This window comes from Urocitellus parryii, chromosome 2 (genome assembly GCF_045843805.1).
Source record: "Urocitellus parryii isolate mUroPar1 chromosome 2, mUroPar1.hap1, whole genome shotgun sequence".
NCBI classification, from domain to species: domain Eukaryota; kingdom Metazoa; phylum Chordata; class Mammalia; order Rodentia; family Sciuridae; genus Urocitellus; species Urocitellus parryii.
In genome coordinates this window covers 45,681,327-45,705,434 of record NC_135532.1, presented here as the reverse complement: position 1 = coordinate 45,705,434, position 24,108 = coordinate 45,681,327, and the positions used below count along the sequence as shown (strand labels likewise).

Genomic DNA, 24,108 nt, shown 5'->3' with positions numbered 1-24,108 from the left:
TTAAAACAAAATGATGAAATTTTAACATTTAGAATTAGATGAACATTAAAAAGTAAGAAATACATAACTCTGGGTTCTTTCTTTGAAAGTAATTGTTACATTATTACATATTTCCTTCTATTATGCATCAGTTTTTTTCTATATCTCATAAGTGTATTTTTTTATGTTAAGTGATTTTCCTACATGCATTATGGATCAAAACAATTACTTTCCTCTTATGCTAAATACCATGAATTAATAATGATAATGGTGAACTATATTATAGAATGAACTCATGAGCTTAAAAAACAAATAGCAGCTGTCTCTGCAGAAACTAAAGTAATGGAGAGGCAAATTTATCAGGAGGATGCTGCCATAGAGAATTCCAGACTTCAATGTGGAAACCCAGAATCTCAAAACAAGTCCTTATATACAGACAATGTGAAGCTTAAGTTTGATATCAAAATCTCCCAAGAAGATTTTCAGGAGCACATGATAAAATATAAGATTTATCATGCAAAAATAAAAGCACATAAAGATAGTTTGGGGGAGATAGAAAGCCAATGGTCATTTATGATTGAACTCTGTGCAAAACAAGATCTAGTTAAAAAACTAAAGACAATGAAAGAGGAACTTACGCAAGATCTCCAAAATCCAGGAGGGAACCAAATGACACAAGTACATGTTTGAACTGTTACTTATCAAAACTTTTTCTATTATTCACATTATAAGAATATATTAAATAATACATTTATTATTAAGTTAGTAAAATGCTCTCTAATAACCTTCAGAAACTATTTTCACAATTTTTAAGTACTTCGATAAGTACATGAGTTAACATAACAACTATCTCAAATGTGCAAATGCATAAAGGAAATATTTACACTGTATTTCTAAAAATATATAGTCAAAATCATATTGAACACTTAATCCATTTGTTGCAGAAATTATAATTCAGAAAAGGTTGAATCTGAATTAATAATTGTAACTTAAGCATCTTTGTATTTCTCTTACTATTCTTTTAAGACCATAAAAAGTACAAACTTAAAATATATTTTTTTTTGCTAGATAATTAAGTATCCTTTGCATTGTTGTCAGGAAAATGCCACCATAAATACCACTTTCTTTTGTCTTAATTTGTTTTTACTTCTGAGTTTTCAAAATAAGGTAGCTTTGTTTGAATAGCAGTTATTTTTCCAGTATACCTATAAAAGTAATATTCTAATCCAATGTATCAAAATTAAAATTTAATTTATCCAGCTTTCTTAAAATATGGCAACACTGAAAATTGTGGATTTATAGTATTGACCATTCCTCTCTGACTTGTATATTTGAAATTTAATAAATATACAGGAAGATATTTCAAAGCTAAAGAATGAAATTATATTTGTAAAGGAATCATTGAAAAATGTGTTTTCTTGAAGAAGAAAAGAGGAGACATGAAAAATAAACAAAAGAAATAGAGGTATGTGTTAATGGTTGAGATCTCAATATTCTGTAAGATCATTTCTTAATTTTCTGCTATATTCATGTTTCCATAGTTTACTCTTAATTATCAAAATAGCTAGGGACAAAAATTATAAAATTCAGTAGATAAATACGTATTATTAATAGATAGATAGACCCCTCATTCAAAGATGTTTAAATATGTAAATATATTCAAACAAAGCAAGTACTTCTATTTTAATATATCCTAGAATTCTTTCAGGTCTCATTGCACCAACAGCTTGATACCTGCTTAATGGCAACACAGCAAAGGTTATAATCATAGAAGATGACAATTCCTAGACACCAGATACTCCACAAAATAAAGTGAAACACAATGGAAATTATCCTCATTCTAAATCTCTCTGATTACATATTTGTAATTCTCAAGAGCCGTGTTTAAACAAAGCAAAATGCAAAACCAAAAATGAGACAAATTCTCATCAACTGCTGTGGTACCACCTACAGAATTTTATAGTCAATTATTATTTACATGAATGGAGAACAAATATGGAAAAGAACAAGCTTTTAATAGTAAAAACTATTTCCACCATTAAAGCATTAATATGGAAACTAAGAAGATGCATATTTTCACTTGATTATAACTAATTTGACACAATATGAAAAGCATCTGAAGTATTAAAGATAAAAATTCCCACCTTTACATATTCTCTATCAAGAGATACCATGGAAGTACACCATAACAACAGAGAAGACAAGACTCAACTCTCAAATTTCTTATTGAAGCTGGTAAGGTGTAGAACACCTGAAGTTTTAAGCACTATTGGTATGAGTATATGTTGTTAAAAAGCATTTTGGAAAGGAATTTGAGATTACCTAGTACTATTCTTATGCTGAAATGCTTTGTCAAGGCACAATTGTCATAAGTCCACAAATTGCAAATGTTTGACTTTTTTATTTTTATGTGGTTTTTTTTTAGTTAGACATGACAATAGAATCCATTTTGATATATTTAGACAAGCATGGAATATATCTTATTCTAATTAGGATCCTGGTCTGGTGCATGTACAGGATGATGAGATTCATTATGGTATGTCCATATCTGTACATAGGAAAGTTACATCAGATTCATTCCAGTGTCTTTTCCATTTCCATCTCTCCCTCTCTTCACTTCATTCTCCTTTGTCTAATGCAATGAACTTCTTTCTTCCCCATCCCATTATTGTGGGTTAGCATCCACATATCAGATAGAACATTCAACCTTAGGATTTGGGGGATTGGCTTATTTCACTTAGCATGATAGTCTCCAGATCCATCCATTTACTGGCAAATGTCAGCAAATAATTCTTCTTTATGGAGGAATCACATTCCATTGTGTATATATACCACAATTTCCTTATCTATTCTTTTTCTAATAAGCTTCTAGGTTGTTTCCATAGCTTAGGTATACTGAAATATGCTGCTCTAAATGCTGATGTAACTTGTCACTGTAGTATGCTGATTTTAACACCTTTGGGTAAAAAATGAAGAATGGACTAACTAGATCAAATAATGGTTCCATTCCTAGTTTTTTGAGGAATCTCATCCTGTTTTCTAGAGTGTTTGCATTAATTTGCAGTCCCATCAATAATATATGTGTGTAGCCTTTCCCCAATATCCCACCAACATTTGTTTTTGCTTGTATTCTTGATAATTGCCATTCTGGTTGGAGTGAGGTGAAATCTTAGTGTTTCTTGTTTTTGAGTTTCAAAGTGTATTTTGACATTTATTTTCTCTTTGGTTTGCATTTCTCTAATTGCTAGAGATGCTCAACATTTTTTCATATATTTGTTGACTATTTGTATTTCTTCTTTTGAGAATTGTCTTTTTAGTGCCTTTGCTCACTTATTGATTGTGTTATTTGAATATTTTTGTTGTGGTTTTGGTTTTGGTGTTAAGCTGTTTTAGTTCTTTGTGTATCCTCATGTGAGGTGTGGTTGGCAAAGATTTTTCTCCCATTCATAGGCTCTCTCTTTACTCTCTTGATTGTTTCTTTTGCTGTGAAGAAACTTTTTTTGTGTGATACCAACCCATTTATTGATTTTTTATTTTACTTCTTGTGCTTTAGGAGTCTTATTAAGGAACTTGATTCCTAAGACGACATGTTGGAGTGTTGGGCCTACATTTTCTTCTAGTAGGTGCAGTGTTTCTGGTCTAATACCTCATAGGTCTTGATCCACTTTGAATTGAGTTTTGTGCAGGGGGAAAGATAGGAATTAAATCTTATTTTACTCCATATGGATTTCCAGTTTGTTTGACCTGATTTTCATTTTGATTAATGTAAACATGCATCTGTGTTACCATAATCTAGATCAAGACATAGAACTTTCCCAGCATATCCAGAAAGTTGTTTTGTGCCCCTTTCATAGCAACTGCAATTTCATCAGCTGAGTTTTGAAAAGAGATTTACTGAGAAATAACTCATGTTCCATTCACCAAAGCATTTAGTTCAGTGGCCTTTAGTGTATTTATAGATCCATGTAACCATCATCCAAATTAATTTTAGGAGTTTTCTTCAACTCAAAAAGAAACCCATTACTTTCTCTATGACTTCTCCATCTGTCCCTGTTTTATACCTAATTTTGTTTCATCTTGCTTTTTCTTCCTGATAATTCTAAGATTCCTTCTTTTAATTTCCTTTCTCACTAGAAAACTACTTAATTCATTCTCCTAGGGTAGGTCAGCTGGTGACAAATTCTTTTATTTATTTATTTTATCTGAGAATGTCTATATTTCCCCTTCTTTCCTGAAAAATGTTTTTTCCACATATAGGCTATAGAACTGTGGGTTAACATTTCTTTCCATAGTTGAAAAATACTGTGCTACTGGAACCCTTCTGACTTCCATGATTTCTGATGAGAAATCTCTGTCAGTAGACATTTCTTCCCACACCAGTGCTTGTTTCTTGTTTCTTCAGGATTTTTATGTCTCTGGTTTTCATAAATTTTACTACAACATGTTTAGACATACATCTATTTAAATTTAACTATTGTTGTTCTCTCACCTTTTTGATTTTAAAAGTTTATGTCTTTTGCCAAATTTGGGCTTTTCCATTCATTGTTTATTGGAATATTTTTTCAGTTTCTCTTTGTCCTCTCTTGCAGGACTTGAATGACACAAAAGTTATATCTTTTGTTATAGTCTCATGGGCCCTTGAGACTCTGTTCCTTTCCCTTTTCAATCTATTTTCTATCTATTGCTCCAACTAAGTAGCTTTTAGTGCTCTTTTTTTTTCTAGTTTATTAAATTCTCTTGTTACCTCTAGTTACTGTTGAAATCCATGGACATTTTTCATTTTGTTTAGTTTATCTTTAGTTCTTTAATTTTTATTTTGGTCTTTTATCTTCTATTCATCTGCCAAGACTTTCTCTTTTTCCACTTTTTCAGGCATGTTTGTAATTGCTTGTTGAAGCATTTTTATGATGATTGATCTAAAATGCTCATCAAGTAATTTTAACTTCTGTGTTATTCTGCTGTTAGTGCATGTTGATTGTCATTTCTTGTGAGACTGAGATCTTCCTGGTTTTTGGTATGATGAGTGGTTTTCTATTGAAATTTGGACACGTTGAGTATTATGTTTCAAGATTCTGGATTCTCTAGGTAGTAAAGAAAGTCCACATTCTCCTATTAATGTCTGTTGACACCCACAGAAGGGCAAGGGCTTCTTGTTACTGCTTAAGTGGGGGGTGTTGGCTGGGTTCTGGGCCTCTGCTCATAGTGCCCTGGCTTACTGTTCCCCAAATAACCTCCACCACACTCTTTGGCTGTGGTCTTTTTACCACCGAGTCGTGGTGAGAGCCCAGACTCTCTGGGCCTCCTCTGACATTTCTAAAGCAAGGACAGGAATTATCACTATTGATGAGGGCAGAAGTCCAGGTTCTTCAGATGGGCTCTGCTGATTACCTGATGTGGCTTGCTACTGCCCATCAGGGGCTTGAAATTCCTGATTCCACAGTTAGCACTCCAGTTCCACCCCAGAATCAGGATTTGGGAAGCTTATTATAGTTAGCAATGATAGTTGTTTACACTTTCCACTGAGTCTTCACCAGTGTGAAGAGGTTTTTTGTTGTTGTTTGTTTTGTTTTGTTTTCTCCCTGTGGTATTTGACTTAAGGAGTTATTGACTAAACATTTTTGTTTTACTAGGCTACCATTTTCCTCATCTGTTGGCTAGAGAAAGCAGGCTTTCCATGGAACTTTCATTATCTGCCTTCACTGGCATTTCCAGAATATTCTCTAGGATATGTAGGAAAAAAGGAAAACCCATGTTATTCCTTGTGTACTGAGGTCCCTAGGCAGTTTGCTTTCTTCTCTCCAACTTTCAGAAACTTCTTATATTTGTATTATACATGATGTCTAGGGGGTTTAGTTGTACTTATCAGGAAAACAGATAAATGAAGTAAATCTCTATTTTACCATAAGCAATAGTGTAAATTGGTATTTTTTTAGAGAAGAGGATAAGTTCAAATATCAGAAGATTTTTTATTACTTATTTCTTATTTTGAGTCCTTTTTTTCTGTCCTTTCTGAATATCTGATGGCCTTGGTACAGCTCAAAGGTCATGTTTTGCCTGTAAGATAGCATCTTTTTTCCTAATTTTAATGCTTTTAAATATGCATGGTTTTGTGCATTGCATAATTTAGATTTTATGTCAATATTCCTTTTTTATTTTTTGGCTCAGAAAAATTAAAATGGTTTTTAGATTTCAGTGTTTTTTATATTCTGTCAAATAAATATTTTTAGTATTTTTAGTATTTCTACATCATTCCTAAATGAAAAAAAAATTTTTCAAATATTTATCCCCAAATGTCTTTTTATTCCCCTGTCCATTGCCTGTCTTTATATATTTTGGAAGAAGGGAATGGAAGATAAGAGAGAGGAAAATAAAAATAATCTTTGAGTCATTGAGGGAAAAATTGAGGAAGCAAAATACAAAGTATACAAACACAAAGATTAAAATACAAAGCATTGAACACAATCACTGATTTTTAGTTCAAAGTCAAAAACAACAAAAAAAGAAAAGTGTTATTTGCCAAATTCAGGAAGAGACTGGAGCATTTCAGACATTTTTAGGAAATAAGGAGTGCTGCAAGCAGTGTTTTATGAAAACACACATTGTGCAAAGCATTGGGGGTTTACTCTTGCCTAAGTTTTGTACAATCTGAGCTCAAAATTTGAAAGGATAGGGGGGAAAGTGATGCACTTTCAGAGCTCCTGGAGATCATGAACAAAGCTTGTATAACTTGAAGATACAACATGTAGCTGTACAGCTGACAAATGCACTCATGTATTAATGTCCACTGCAGAACGACTACACAGCTAGACGCCAGTCCTATGAGAAAACCCCAGAGAAACAAGGGAGAAAAGGAGACCTAAAAGGCACCATAAGATTTGTTCCAGTAGATAGCTAGAAAATATGGTGACAAATTATTCCGTTTTGTAGAAAGTAGAACAAATGTTAAGCATTATTATTTCTTGATAGTCTTGTATTTATCAAGCACTTTATTTCTAACTCATTTAAATCCTCATATCTTACAGAATTTCAAAAAAATTAAATAATGCATACAAAGTCATACAGCTAAACATAAGTGACAGAGCAACATATGAATTCAGATCTGTTTGGATTCTTTTTCTCCCAAGTTTACTTAAAAATGTTTTTTATTTCTAGGAATCCATTCTTCTTGTTAAAAATTAAATATTAGAGGTAAGGCTATAGTTCATTAAAAACTACTTCTTTTCCCATTACTCTTTCTCATCACCCTCCCCTCTTATTATTATACACACACAAACATATACCTTCAGCACCACCCTATGGGTAGGAGATTATATAAATGTGTGTGTGTATATGTATGTGTGTGTGTGTGTATACAAGAATTTCTCTTGTAGATTTTTATCTAATTTTTTAATTCTCTTTTATTGCTGAGTAATATTCCATTGTGTGAATATTTAAACAGTTTCCAGGTTTTCTTTATTAAGAGTTGTATTTTTCATTATTAATGTTGAGTGAATAAAACGATATACACATTATTTTCACCAAAAATTAGAATTATAGTCATAATGGTTATATAGTCTAAGCTCTTTCTGTTATTTAAATTTTTATTCCATTGTCCCAGATGTGGAACACCTAGAAAAATTTACATTGAGCAATAAATAATAGCACTTATGATAACTCTGAAATAATGTCTGAATACTTACTATGTTTGCAGAATTGAAAATTTGGGAGCTAATGAGTTAATACTTGCTCTTAATGAAGACGAAAATAATATCTTGAATTTGAAATAATCTTATTCTGTTTTATAGATTCTTAGTCCTTTCTTGTGAAATTGATTGGGTGAATATTAAAATTAGTCAATTTTAATATGGGGAATTTCAAGTATCCATATTAATTCCTTTCAAATCTTTGCCAGTAACTTTAACTACGTTCCTAGGTGATAAAACTCCAAGGAGCACAGTTAGGAAACAATAGTAAGAATGCTGATGAGCTGAGTAAAGTCTCAAAGTTCAGGATGATCCACCAGTCATTTAACTGTTCGAACAAAACACAACACTTTCAGAGGAAAATAACAAAATCCAGAGTTTACAATTCTGGTTATACACAAGGTTTAATTAGTATTCCAACAGTACTGGATAAGTTAAGAAACTGAAAAATATTACCCATAGATACAAAAAGAATAAAATAATCACTAGAGCACTATTTGACTCAGAAATTGTTAAAGCCTGAATACAGGTAAAGACAGATATATTGATGGATATAAGGGGTAAAATTAAGAATGAAAATCTAAGCACTGAAAAATAATATGTTGAAATAAGTATTTTCTTTCCTTGAATTATTTGAAAGTCAATAGATGCTTCAGAATGTATTTTGAATTTTACAACCTACATACAGTAAGAGATATCTCAAACTCTTCATTATAGAGTGCTTACATTTATATGAACTGGTATAATTTTAATTGAAGACAGATTATGATATTTTAAGGGTTCACATTAAAATTCCTATAGTGACTTTTTAAAATGACTTTTTGTTTTACTTTTACTTTTATTTGATACATAATAATCACCCCCATACAGGGTACAATGTAATGTTTTAGTTCATGCATACATTTTTAATGATCAAATCATGGTGATTACACATTTAACATTTATTCATGATATGAACATTCAAAATCCTCTCTTCTAGCTATTTTGAAACATACAGTGTGTGTCATTAACTGTAGTCACCCTACACATTACTGTACAATACTGCACAATAGAACACCAGAACTTATTCCTCCTAACTATAACATTGTACATATTGACTAACCTTTCCCCGCCACCCCTCTCACTTTTCCCAGCCTCCAGTCACCACGATTATGCTCTCAACTTCTATGAGGTCAGTTCTTTCAGATTACACATGAGTGAGATTGTGCGATATTTATCTTTCTATGCCTGGTTCATTTCACTTAATGTCCTTTGGGTTCATGCTTATGGTTGCAAATGGCAGGATTTTATCCTTTTTGTGGAAACAAAGAACTTCATTGGATATATATTCAAATTTTCTTTATCAATTCATACATTGATGGATAATTAGGTTGATTCCATATCTTGGCTATTGTTAATTGTACCTAGAGCAACTTATTTTTAAAAACATACATGGATATAGGCATAGAAAAACAGACAAAGGAAGAATCAGATGGAACAATAAAAATACTTTATTAACTCAAAGAAGACAGAAAAAAAGGAGTAAAATGAAATAATGAAAGAAACTAATAGAAGACAAATATTAAGATGGTTGTGTTAAACCCCTCAAAACCAATATTTATGTCATATGTAAATAGACTAAACCCTCCAACTAAAAGGGAGAAGTTTCAGTCTGGATTTTAAGAAATGAATGCAAGCATAACCTCATAACCTCTTCAAAAAAGATGCACTTTTAATATAAAGGCACAGGATAGACTGAAAGTAAAAAATAAACTATAAAGCTATCAATCCTAAGAAACCTGGTGTGACTGTGTTAGTATCAAATCAATTGCAAGATATGAACTTTGAGTTCAAGAGAGTTGGTAAATTCACCAAGAAGTCACACAATGCTAAAGGTGTATTCACAGTCTAATAACAGAGCTGGAAAATACATAAGCAAAAACTTCATAAAATTAAAGAAAAAAAGAAAAACCTATAATAATACTAAGAGATCTTTACCTTTTGCATAATTGTGTGTGTGTGTGTGTGTGTGTGTGTGTGTCTGTGTGTGTGTGTGTGTAAGTACCAGGGATTGAATTCAGGATCATTCAACCACTGAGCCATATTCCCAGCCTTATTTTGTATTTTATTTAGAGACAGGGTCTCACCAAGTTGCTTAGTGCCTTGTGGTTGCTGAGATTGGCTTTGAACTTTTGTTTCAGAAACAGCAAAAATAAAAATTCAACCCATTTATAGTAATGACTCTCAGAAAATTAAGAATAGAATGAATCTTCCTCATAACACTTATTCAACATACTGTAATCCTAATCAGTGTTACAAGGAAAGAAAAAAAATAAAGTTATAAAGACCTGAATGAGAGAATTAAAATATCATTATTCATATACAGCATGATGCTTTAAATAGAAAATCCTAAGGAATCTGCAAAATGATTATTAGAAATTAATAAGTGAAGTCAGTAAATTAGGAATTATACCTTAATATTAAAACGTTAGTATATACCTACATTACATCACACCAATTTCTCTCCTAGCTGTTTCCTTAAGAAAAAAACGTAAACATACCTTAAAATTTTTTGTATGGTCTTATAGCAGCTCTATTCTTGTTTTTTTTAAAGAGAGAGAGAGAGAGAGAGAGAGAGAATTTTTTTTTTTTTAGTATTTATTTTTAGTTCTCGGCGAACACAACATCTTTGTTGATATGTGGTGCTGAGGATCGAACCCTGGCCGCACGCATGCCAGGTGAGAGCGCTACCGCTTGAGACACATCCTCAGCCCTCAGCTCTATTCTTAATAGCTCCCAAATAGAAATATCCAAAATGCCCCTAAAAAGGAGAGGATAAATAAATTGCACCATATTCATATATAGAATACACATATGCTATATATATTATACTACAATGAGCTATGGATACACACGTTATGGGTGTTTAAATTTGAAAGAAATAATTGAACTTCACATTTAAATGTCTGTGCATTTATATCTCCATAAAAACATTTAGTTGTACTTTTTTGATTTGACATCTGAAACAGAGATGTTAAATGATATGTTCAAATAATAGCAAAACTTACATTTTTTAAGTGCAGCATTTTCTCCATTGTAAATAATGACATTGTGTGTATGACATATCTGGAGAAATTTTAAACAACATAAATTTCAGCCATATATTTCTTGTAACATTCTACCAAGTAGTGTAACAATTCCATTAACTTATAGGTCTTAAAGTAGTGTAATTCTTGATTTACAAGAACTGTCTTGTTTTATTCATTTACTTGTTAATTCATTCAACACATTTGTTGAGTGATTACCACATGCCAATTACTCTCTTAGGTTCTGATGATAGAGTAGTGGAAAAAAATTAATAAAAATATCTTTCCTCATGGAAAATGCACTGTATTGGAGAGGTAGGCATAAATAAGATATACAAAGCATTTTAGATAAGAATAGGATTAAGGACAAAAATATGGAGAAAGTCTCTTGGGGGAATACCCTGAAATATGTGAAGGAGATAGGTATATAAACATCTAAGGAAGAGCTTTTTAGGCAAAAGGAAAGGTAAGTGCAAAGATTTAAATTGGGAACGTGCCTGGGTTCAGGGCATAGAAGCACAGTGTGTCCAGAGTAGAGCAAATGAAGATCAAATTAATAGGAAATGAGATTGGAGTGTTATTCAAGTTATATACGTTCTTGTTCACTGTTTTCAGTGTGTTTTGTGAGTACCACACCTATTTCTATTGGTTTTATTTCTGCTTGGCTGGCAACAATAACTAAGTAAAAGTAACCATCCATGTCCCAGGAGCAAAAGCTTTTTCTTTTTTTCTTTTTTTAGTTGTAGATGGACACAATACCTTTTCTTTCTATTTATTTATTTTATGTGGTGCTGAGGATCAAACCCAATGCCTCACATGTGCTACACAAGCACTCTACCACTGAGCTACAACCCCAGCCGCCATAAAGGATTTTTCTCTATTGAACCTCTATATCCTAAGCAGCTTAATGCTGATCAAGTTTTAATTTTAGGACACATATCAAAATCACAATGCTACCTGTAGAGGCTCAGCAAATGACTGGCCTCTAAGAAAGCTCACAAGGTGACCTTTGCTTCATGAAATCACCTCTGAGCCAAAACTGCTTTTTAGCCTTGTAAACTAGAAATGTAAACTTATTAGTGTCTCAGTCAGGTAGTCATGAGAGACACTGATATAGTTTGCAAGTAACTGACATATAAAACTCAAATGCCAGTTTATTAATTTATAACAATAAATCTTTCAAGGAAACCAGTCACCTAAGTCAGTGATCAGTGCTGCTTCTTCCTGTAGGGAAACTATGGCTTTGGAAGCCACTTTATCACAAGATTGGGTAGTGATCATGGTAATTGAGTCAGTCATCTGAGTGTGAGTGTTCTTAACCTCTGGCTCTGTGTGCTTAAGCTGCCAATCTCCAACACAAAGCTATACTTGTCAAATAGGACCAGGACAGAACTTCCAACACATATTCCTTACTTGTCTATTTTTGTAATACTCTTTTTATGAAACTCTCCCAAAGATATATTCTTCCTTTAGATGTATTAATGCCTTATTTAAGTCTGACTATGGTTAGTAATCTAGAGTTCCACTAATGTGACTCTGCACATTTTTACTCTGAACCATTGTAAGTTAATTCATAGCTTAATTATTGGAGGATAATTTTAGAAGTGGACCAATTTGCAACTGACCAAATTTACTAACCAGAAATTTGCTCTATATATCTTATTACTATTAATACATCTGATAAAGATGAATGTGAGCAAATTCAGTGACATGTTTATATATATATATATATATATATATATATATATATATATATAGAGAGAGAGAGAGAGAGAGAGAGAGAGAGAGAGAGAGAGAGGGAGAAAGGATATGGTATGTGTAAATGGATACATACCCTCTTGAATATATTTAATGTATTTAAAACTTCTTTTGGATATAGTTTCATTATTAACATATTTTAAAATTATACTAATTTATTTCTAATATTTTAAGAGTGTTTTATTTTTTGCACATAGATCAACAAGACTAGTTCACCAGTTGGAATAAATTATCTACATTTGCAGAAATAACAAAAACTGAAAACTTAAAAAGATATAAAGTTCATAGCAATTTTTGTGAAATATTAGTTGACAGATTCTCACTTTGTTTTTATAGCAGTATTTTTAAATGCTTATATTGTTTCTGTCCCAGTTTTTCGCTCCTGCTGCAGAACTGCATTTCAACATAATTGGTTTCCTCTGTAATTGTGTGTTTTATTTTATGAATTTAACAAAACATTCTGCCAAGGAGTCCATAATTTTCATTATGTTGTCAAAAGGACTCAAGGAAAAATCAAGGTAAAGAACTCCTGGGCTAAGGGAAAGGTGGGAAAGAGAGAGGGAACCAAAGAGGAGATTCAGCAGATAGCCTGATCTGGTCCTAGGAGGAAGAGAAAATGAGGGATAGAGAGAATGGTGCATGGTCCTAAGTCCTCAGAAACTAAGAAGCGTGGCTCCTATATGGCTTTGCCAAATCAGTTATTTTAATACATTTGTAAGTTAACATTTTGACAACTTGATGGTTCTTTGAATTGACAAAAAAAAAAACCTTCCTGACTTGCTAGAGCACCTCTAAAATATATATGAAATGGATAGCTTTCTTAGGTCTTTTGTTTCTTTCATTGTATCGGTTCATGTAAAAATAGATGTTTTGCTATAATGAGATATCTGTTCATTCCCCTGATGACAGGCATGACCAAAAAAGGCAATATAACAATAAAAAGGATTTGAAGAAATTAGAAGCTTCACACATTACTCTTGGGGATGTAAATTGTGTAGTCATTTTGGAAAATAGGGCACTTCTTCAAATGATTAAACATAGTTATCATATGCATCAGTCAGCTTTTCAATGCTGTGACTAAAAAATCCAATAAGGACAACTTAGAGGAGGAAAAGTTTATTTGGGGTTTCACACTTTCAGAGTTTCAATTCATAGTCAGTGGACTCCAGGATTGGGGGCCTAAGAAAGGGTAGAACGTCATGGTAAAAGGGCATGGCAGAGGACTGCTGCTCAGCTCATGGCATTGAGGAAGCAGAGAGTGGGGAGCCAGGGACAAAATATAATCCCAAGGGTGTGCCCCAGTTACTTGCCCTAGACCTACTTCCTTCAGTCACACCCCACCTGCCTACAGTTATCACCCCATAATCCATTCAAATTATTAATCCAAATGGGTTAATCCACTGATTAAGTTACAGTTCTCAGAAGGTAATCATTTCATTTCACCACTCAACATTCCTGAATTGCCTAACATCATGTACTTTTCAGGGCATACTGCATATTATATATATGTTGGTAATATGGTGTTATCAAGCATAAGGTCATGTTACCTACTAATTCTCCTATTCATATGCCCATGAAAGTCAAAAATATGCACAGGAACTCTTACATGTAAATGTTCATAGCAGTATGATTCATAATAGCTAAAAAGTGGAAACAACTCAAACACCCCTCAAGTGATAAAGTGGATAAATAAAATGTGGTAGTTTATATAATGGTCTATTATTTGACAGTATAATGAATGAAGTACTGGGGCTGGGGATGTGTCTCAGGCGGTAGCGCTCTCACCTGGCATGTGTGCGGCCCGGGTTCGATCCTCAGCACCACATACCAACGAAGATGTTGTGTCCGCGGAGAACTAAAAAATAAATATTAAAAATTCTCTCTCTCTCCTCTCTCACTCTTTCTTTAAAAAAAAAAATAGAATGAAGTACTAATGCATACTACACCATAGATGACCCTTGACACATTATGCTAAGTGAAAGAATTCAGTCACAAAAAACAACATATGCTTCCATTATAATGAAATGTAGTCAATTGCATAAAAAGAGAAAGTAGATTAGTGGAGATATTAATTAATTAGTGGGGTATTTTGGACTAGAGAGAGAGGAGAGAAGGGAGGGGAAGTGGCATGGTAGTAGAATGATAGTAGAATGAACTGGACATTATTACCATATGTGCATATATAATACACGACCTATGTAACTTTACAACATATACAACCAGACGAATGAGAAATTATACTCCATTTATGTATGATGTGTCAAAATTTGTTCTATTCATGTATAATTAATTAGAACAAATAAAAATATATTAAAAATCATTCAATTATACACTTCAAAGGATGAATTATATGGTTGTAAAAAATAAAGATGTGTATTCCTTGTATAGTTAACATTGACATTGGGAATTTTGACCTTTTATTTTTTTATGAAAGGACACCAACAATCTTCCAAATTTCCATTGTGCTTTATTGCCTTGGGTGTTATCATTGTCTGGTTCAGCATAAATACTGATTCACTTAATAGTAAAAAAATAAACTATGTTATCTCTTAGAGCTTTAGATCGATGTATGGGTCTATTTCAGTGAACCATTGGATATGAGAAATGGAATCCTTTCTATTAACTGGTGGCAAGAAAAAACAGCAGAGATTCAGGAGATCCTTTCCATAATGTGAGCAGGTAGCATTTCTGGACAGAAAACGAAAGTGAGATAGAGAAAATTTTGATTTGTCACTGCTTAATGTTGGTTTCATTTGAACACGTTCTGATCAAGTAGAAGCCTGTGATTGACTGAAGCATGGCTACAGTAATTGTCTGAGACTCGGCTATTTGTTACAAAAGTCTACTCCTATATTAGATTTTCTATTAGTCTAATATACTGTATTAGTCAGCTTTTCATCACTGTGACCAAAATATCTGACAAGAACAACTTTGAGGAAGAAAAATTTATTTTGGCTCACAGTTATAGAGGTCTCTGTCTATGGTCCTCTGACTCCAATGTAGAAACATGACAGAAAGACCTTGTGGAGAAAACCTGCACAACTCATGGCAGTCAGACAGAGAGAGAGAGAGAGAGAGAGAGAGAGAGAGAGAGAGAGAGAGAGAGAGATCCACCAGGAGAAGAGAAGAGGGGGCCAGGGAGTAGAAAAACCCTTCAACTAGGTCCCACCTCCCAGTAATACATTTAGCTATCAATGGATTAATCCACTGATGAAATCAGAGCCCTCAGGATCCAATCATTGCCTAAAAGTAAAAGCCTCACCTCTGAACCTTATTGCATTGGGAACCAGGCTTTCAGCACACAAGTTTTTTTTTTTTTTTGAGGGGTGAACATTCCAAATCCAAACCATTACACATACTAACTTAAGTTGCAGTTCAGAAAAGAGAGTGAGCCTCAGAATGAATTTAGTTTAATTTAATACTGGGTAGCTGCCTTGAGAAACAGAATGTATTTCATTAAGGATACTTCACTTGGGTGAATTCTCAAACGACCATCAGCACTTGCTAGCTATGAAAGCTTGGACCAATGACTCTTTGATCTTTGGTCCCTTCATGAAAAATGAAGATAATAATACCCCCATCATAAGGTGTTCTGAGAATTTAATTATATGCAGAAAGCTCTTGGCACAGCATCTAACTTGTAATAAGTATTGAATAAATAGTTATTCACACAATTACTGTTTATATTTATTATCATTATTATTTACAACAGTTTCTAATCAAATGCTTTCCTCTTAGAGTAGGCAAAAGATCTTTCATGGCTGTTGACTCTTCTTCTCAAGCCCTGTTGATGTGTACTGTCCTCTTCACAGATCGACATAAAAGATATGATGCAATTCTTAAGCTTTTACATTGTCAGTTGAACAAGGTTCAGTCAAATAGAAGATAATGGCGATGGAACATTCAACAGCTGGAAAAAACTGCAGCTGAACTAAGAAAATGTGTTTGAAAAAAAGAGTGACATTGCCATCGGGCAATGTGGAACACAGACCATGAAAACAAAACTTTGGGGACAGAATTTTAAGAAAACCCTTTGGTTGCTTAACAACCAGCATCCACTGGCAGAGGCCTGTCTTAATGACAGATATATTTTATCATTTTTGAATCAGTTATCTGTTGTTTAAAGTACTTTCCAACCTTATAACAGGTGGCACTAGATAGACAAAAGCAATGCTTACAAGAAAATAGTGGAAGAACCTGTGTGAACATTTCAAGTGTGTATAATACATTATGCTTATATTTTAACAATGTTGAATTCACTGTGCTACAAAGTAAAAACTTAGAAGAAGAGAAACAACAGAATTTTCAATAATTTAAATTGTTGAGATAGTAAAAATGGTTGTTTTCAAACTTTTTATTGGATCATTCTTTTTACTACTGCCTTCATATTAGCCCACAAATATTAATATTCACAATAATATTGTTATATGTTTAATGCTCCAGATATTTCACTCAGATTTGTCTTTTAGAAGGTAACAATCATTTTTATTTCCTATTAAATAACATATTTTAGAGTATTGCAATACGTAATATTTTTGTTCCTTTTTCTGGCTATAAATTCTTTATTTCTACTGTGACTAAATTAAAGTTACAACATCATGTAAGGCAAACATACAAGCAAGTTCTTGAAAGAAGTTAACTGGTATAGACAAATATATTTTTATTCTCCTAGAAAAGCAAATATTATGTCCATGGCAATAGATCAAATGTTAACTTTTTCTTTTAAAATAAAGGTGCTCCCTTTAATGGCTCCATTGAGTCAAATACTTAGTAGCAAAAACAAAATATTAATTATTGCCGAGACTGTTTTAAATATTCACTTGTAGGACAAAATGATTTCAAAGCAACATCAACAACACATTTGAAATCCTTTTTCTCCTCACCTTTCTATATGCCTGAGATTCAATGAAAGTATAGTTGATACAAAACCTGATATAAATAATCTCATTATGTCTGACATTAATAGTCTTATCATGGCTTAGCATGGCTTACTATGGTTAACACTTCAAATGGCTTATCCTGTAACATAATCAGCTTTGGACCATGACTCAGAAACACAGCTACAAATGAAAATAGTTGAACCTACAGATTGTAGAGAGTACCCACTAAGCTAAGCTGGAGATGAGGCAGAAACAGATGCTGATCATATAAATATATTTTAATATAATTTGTAGGTTAAGAATTCTTATACTGACACTTCACAATTTTAACTATAGCTTATGGAAAGAAAAATTTTCTAAACTTTAAGTTTATGATGAGATTCAAAATATTTATACATAATAAATAATACCTTATATAGTTTCAGGAAAATCCAGTGTCTAAGAAGTGACTGCACTAGGTGAAAGTTGTCAAGAGACCACAGAAAGGGGCAAATAGATCCAAAATTGCACAGCGTACACATTATTGGGGACTCACTGACAGAACCATGGTCAAGGATGACAATAAGACTAGTGGATCCAGGGCTGGGGATGTGGCTTAAGTGGTAGCGTGCTCGCCTAGCATGTGTGAGGCACTGGGTTCAATTCTCAGTACCACATAAAAATAAAATAAAGATATTGTGTCCACCTTAAACTAAAAAATAAATATATAAAAAAAAGATGAGTGGATACATAGCAATGTAGGCTTAAAAAGAGTGGCTTTCACCCAAGTAGAAGTATTCCTGGATTTATCGCAAGCTAACATCAAAGATGTCAAGCATATTCCTGGAGCTGACAGTGCTAGAGTCTGGTCGTAAAGCTCCACATACCTCTCTAATGATTTTGTTGACCTGTCATAGTCTGGGAAACTATATAAGGCAAACAGGCCAGAGGTTTCTCAGAGCAATCATGGTGGCTACAATTCAAGATGGTTGCAGTCTGGTCAAGCTGGGTCCCTACAATCATATGTGTGGAAGTTCATTTTTAAATAAGATTAAAAATATATAGGTCTAATCTGCTTCAGATAACGTAGTTTTTAAAAATATCATTAATAATACATGCAATATTTTCAATTTTGTGGCAGCTAAATTATTTGAAAGCATTTTCCTTTCTCTTTCTAATCTTTAAAATGATTTCAGATAGTGGAGATTTTAATATTAATCAAGAATAACTAAAGCATGAGGTGACCTCCAACTTAATGAATTGGTAGTTATGATATTTCAGCCCCATCATAAAGCCTAAGGTTGGAAAATTAAAGTTTTTAAATTTTTATTTCTGTATAACTGAATCTAGCTTAAAATATGAGATCTTTAGCCTAGTGTTCTGTTAGACTCTTTTCTGTTACTATAACAGTATATCTGAGGCTGTTTAGTTATCAAGAAAAGAAGTTTAGTTATCCCATAGATTTGGAGGTCAAAAGTCCAAATAGGATAGCACCAGCTCTGGCAAGGGCAAGGGCCCCTCTTGCTACATTACCTCATGGCAGATGACATCATGGTAGGAGTAGGTGTAGGAATGACAGATCACATTGCAACATGGGAATCCAAAGATCCACTGGGGACTACTTGAGATCCTAGGAGAACTATGCAATCTCTGAGGACCTAAGGACTTTCCATTAGGGCCCACCCCTTAAAGGTCCTATCTCCTAGACATTACCACACCGAGGACCAAAGCTCCAACATATAAACCTTTTGGGGACATAAATTATATACAAACCATCTCATGGTCTTTCTCACATATTTTTTGTTTAAAACTCTGTCTCTTTAGGGTCAACACTCAGTTCATAATTCTCATCCTCATTTTCTTCTCCTTAGAAATGGTAAGTCCCTGGAAGGCAAGAGTTGGTTTCACAAAGATGGAAGCAGAGTTCAGAGATCATCCAGAACATCTACACAACTTGAAGCTTCAGAGCCAGCAAAAGTCCCACAGGGATACTCTCAGCACAGCAAAATAGAGACAGCCTAAAAGATCTAGGTCAGGCTTGGCCCAGATCCCCACTGACCTGCATGGGAGCTTGGGCCCAAGGTAGGCCAGAGTCCATCCTGCCACTGGCAGACATCAGCTGAAGCTCAGGATCCACCCAGGACCACCTTCACTCACAGGCCCAGGACTCCCTCTGTCCATCAGTAGACACCATCCAGAGTCAGGCTTAGCCCAGATCTGCCTCATTGATCTTTAGCGGGAGCCAGGGCCCAGGGTAAGCTTGGGTCTATCCCCACCTCGAAGACCAGGTGTAACCCAATTTCATCTTGAGACACTGAAGCCAGCTCCATAGCCTTCACCATGCAGTAGCCCCTACCTTGGGACAACAGACAGGGCCTAGAAGCAGCTGTATCCTGGAGCAGGCATCCCAAAGCCACTTGTTCAGCCCCCATCTCTGAAAGACATTGCATCCATCTTGGGGCACCTCCACTGCCATCTCCATTTTCGTCCTGCAATTACCACCACCACTTACAGTTGCAATAGCATCCATCCTGGGACACCAACAGGGTCTGGAAGCCCAACACCAAGGTGAGACACAGATAATATGCACAGACACTACAAGATTATAGGGTAAAAATTGTAATACCTCGGATCCACACTACAAGTAAGGAAATCAAATAGAGAACATAAGAAAAAACAAGGGAGGAAAGTGCCCCAAACAAACCAGGATACTATAATAACAGAACCTATGGGCAGTGCCATTCATGAAATGTCAGAGCAGTTAAGAATGTTCATAATTAAGATGATCTGTGAGTTAAAATATGTTCTAAATAAGAAAATACAGGCAAAAATTGATCACTCAAAAAAGAAGGAGGAGGAGGAAGAGGAGGAGGAGGAGGAAGAGGAGGAGGAGGAGGAGAAGAAAAAGACGGAGGAGGAGGAGAAGAAGAAGGAGGAGGAGAAAAAGATGAAGGAGGAGGAGGAGGAGGAGAAAAAGAAGAAAGAGAAGAAGGAGGAGGAGGGGGGAGGAGGAGGAGGAGGAGGAGGAGGAAACTTTTGAAATTCACACAGGAAACTGCAATTGATTTGAAACTAAGTTCCTTATCATCTTATACTGAACATGGGATTCACTCTTCATCCATAAAACTTATTAAACTGCTATATAAATACTACAGTTACTTGAGTCTATTGGAAGTGGCAGTCCTTGATTCAGAAGAATGTGTGGTTTTGATTTGCTAGTTACTAATATTTTACTTGCTCATATTTTCACTATTATATTTTATTTTTTATACTAAGCTAATGCTTACTAAAGCTCACGACCAGAAGCTAGAAGTTACGTGCCTATCAAAAATAACCTATGTTATTTGAATTCATAATATGCTTCTAAGGAAAGCGTTTTTCTTTGCTGATAAATTTGGCAATGTAAGAAACAGGTCTTCTATATGATATTAGCTATCATATAATACTTTCTCTTGAACATTACTGAACTATGACTAAAACCAAGAAAAAGTAAATTAAAACAGATACTAATAGCACAATAGATTTATTCAATACATAGCTAAGAATGGGATGCTCCAAATTGCTTTCTCTTTTTTGTAATGTTCCATTTAAATGATGGCTGTGAGCTCTAAATCTTTAGAAAAATAAAAATAGCATATGAATTGGTAATGACAGGGTTGCTGTTTACATAATCCAGTGAAGACTGACATGAAGTAATGAGACTCCAACCTCTTAATTAATGAGATGATGTATTCCAAAAGCAAAAACCAGAGTTCGAGAGAGAAATTGTTTTAAAAGTCTTCTTACCCAGAAAGCTCTCTGGCATAAAAATCATGTCAAAATTGGAATAAAACACTTAAATTACAGAAATTTGCCAGCATTGCTCAATTCACAGAGCACAAGGTAATTTAGAGGCTGTGATAATACACTGTCAGTCTAAGATATAAATTTTCCAGTATTTTTTCCTAAAGTAAATAAGTCAAGACACATCATCTACTTCATTTGCTAATATTTATTGTTCCCCTGACATTAGTCTACATAGAATAGACCCATGTAATCCTTGTGCTTGTGTTGGAGAAGCCTCCTTAAGGTGTTTTCAAAACCTTTTTCTCCCTGAATCTATAGTCCTTCTTTCTATATGTGACATGGAAAAATAGCAAAAATTTGCATGGGTTGTTTTGTCTTCCATGACTTAGCATTAACTAGCTCATGCACAGATCTAGCCCCATGTCAGTACGTCTACTTGGCTGAAAATATCACAAATTTTCTCTTTGTCCACCTTTTCCGGAGACTGACAGCCACTTCACTTGTTTGTCAATCCTTATGGTGAGAACTATCTGAGAGCATCTCCATCCCTTAAATGTACTATTGACTTTGCCGGGCATCTAGATAACATAGATATTATTTTATTTTATTTTGTGGTTCATGCAAATTTGCATAAAACTCTCAATTCTCAAAAGACCCATTTTTCCTAAGCTTTTGCTAATTTAGATTATTCATCTAAGCCTTTCAGTCTCAATCTGTCCATGCAGTTTACCCATGCACAGGTTTAATAATTATTGTAATTCTCTCATGTTTCTTTTATCTATTTGCATCAAAAATGCCACTTCCTCACTCAGACTTTTTCCTTTTTCTGTCCCTGAACATCCCTAAATTTTATTGCCTTCAGGCTTCAGTTCTCAAGTTTTGGAACTCCAAAGCTTCATCTACTGTTCTAAAGTGAGATCCCAAACATCCAAAACAATTTCTTCATTTCCAACTGCCTTATGCCAGAGAATCTACCGTTACTTCAAAATGCTTCACTAAGAGAAGCTTTCTCTGGAACATTGTACAATAGACACAGTTAATGTTCTGCCCAGATCCTCTCAGACCTTGTTTTCTCCTTCCCAAGCAGCCCTCTCCCTATTGAGGCATGCTTTTACCTCCAATTACTCTTATCTGAATCTTTCCTTGGAGGTTTGCTGTCCTCAAAAGGACTTTGCCTGATATTGCAGTTTGGCTTTGCTTTTTTTTTTTTTTTTTCCTTACCAGTCTTGCTTCCCATTCTGATCTCTCCTAGGAAGCCTTTAATAATAAACAACTAACTCAGGAATTTCCATCTGATTTGACTTCTGGGAATCCCAAACTAAGTCACCTTGTGAAAATAATCACACAATGAAATCTTCATTTTCAAGAGATGACTATTGTTCTATTCCTGTTTCTCCCTCAACCCAGATCAATTCCACTAACATTAGCAGCCAAAATTAAAAAGAAAAGAAAAAAGGAAGACAAGATAAGAAACAAATGAAGGAATGAGTTAGGAAAACTTCAGTTTCTTTGAAATCTATTCACGGTTCCTCCCCCATTTGGAGTAATTTGATATAATTTATTCACTTTTTTAAGCAAACATACCAAAAGACACAAATTTTATTACATGTATTTAGTCCACCACTCAAAGTATGTATTACCTATCAAAATAATAAATCATTAGTTTGTATTATTAATCTTTTATGTTAATACCCTTAGGAACTACCAGGTGCTACAAACAACAAATTCAATAAATAAATCTTGCTTCTGTTGGGGTCACATGACATTATTAAGCAGATTTACTAGAAGACTCAAACAACTAGACAAAAAGTTCATATTTGAGGAATATATTCTGGCTGCTTTCAATTCCAACTAGAAGACAAAGACAGGGACAGGGACACGAGTAAATCATGTGCATATTCACAGAACTTATGTCATCATCTAATCATCCTCATTCTCACAAACCATTCTGTGCTATCTTTTCTATGCTTTAAAATTAGCAGTTCCCCCTTTAGTCATTCTTTGTTCCAACTCAAGAACACTAGAGTAACCACTTGATACAAATCAAGAGCTAATAAGTCAGAAAATTATAAGGAAAAATGGAACTACAGGACAGAACATTGTAAATGTAATAGTATGACTATGCAATTGCCATCAGTTGCCATCACAATTACAGACAATTTATAGTAACTTTAAAAGTATTTATTATTGGGCTGGGATGTAGCTCACGTAGTGTACTTGCTTCCCATGGTGGGACCCTGGGTTCAATCCTTAGCACCAAGGGGGCTGGGGGTTGGGGGGAAGAGTATTTATTGTTAATAACAACATACTACCTTCCTGAAATATTTATAATGTCAAAACTTAAAACTAGAAATAATTTATCAAAAACAACAGTCTTTTGAAAATGGTTTTATTTTTCGTGAAAGTCAATATAAATTATTTTTGCATTTGAACTGACAATAATCATAAACATTGATGTTGCTAGTCCTCAAAATTTGTAGCTTTTATATAAATAATTTAAAATTGCTACACAATGTTACACACATGCAGAAGTGGGGGACAGCTATAGGAGAAGATTTTTAATATCAACTTTTGTTATATAGCATCAAAAAGTTCATTAACATGAATTAGGGTTGAAAACCGGAAATTGATGATAAAAAACTCTTAAACATTTCACATGTTATAAGTCCTCTGTGTTAGGCATCTGCAAAAAAATAAGAAAGAGACGATTCTTTCCATTCTAGCGGTCAATTTAGTTGCCAAGAGGGACATACTCATGTATATAATAGATTAAAATAAATTGTAGAACATCCTACAACAGAAGCATAGACCAAGCCCTTATTTTATTTTGGAAACAAAATAAGGAGCAATATATTCCAACTAGGGAAGTGTTGATTAGAAGAAGAGACGACTTTTGAAGTTTGCTTCAAAACAAATTCTCATTCTTAAAGTTCTTACAGTATATGTTTCCACTCATTAGACTTTGAAAGCTCGTATTTT

General features: G+C 33.9%; 1 pseudogene; it reads left to right on the top strand.

The window, feature by feature from the left end:
• The first annotated feature begins 471 nt into the window (after positions 1-471).
• On the top strand, positions 472-16,433 carry LOC113178084 (coiled-coil domain-containing protein 122-like; annotated as a pseudogene).
• Positions 16,434-24,108: the final 7,675 nt, after the last annotated feature.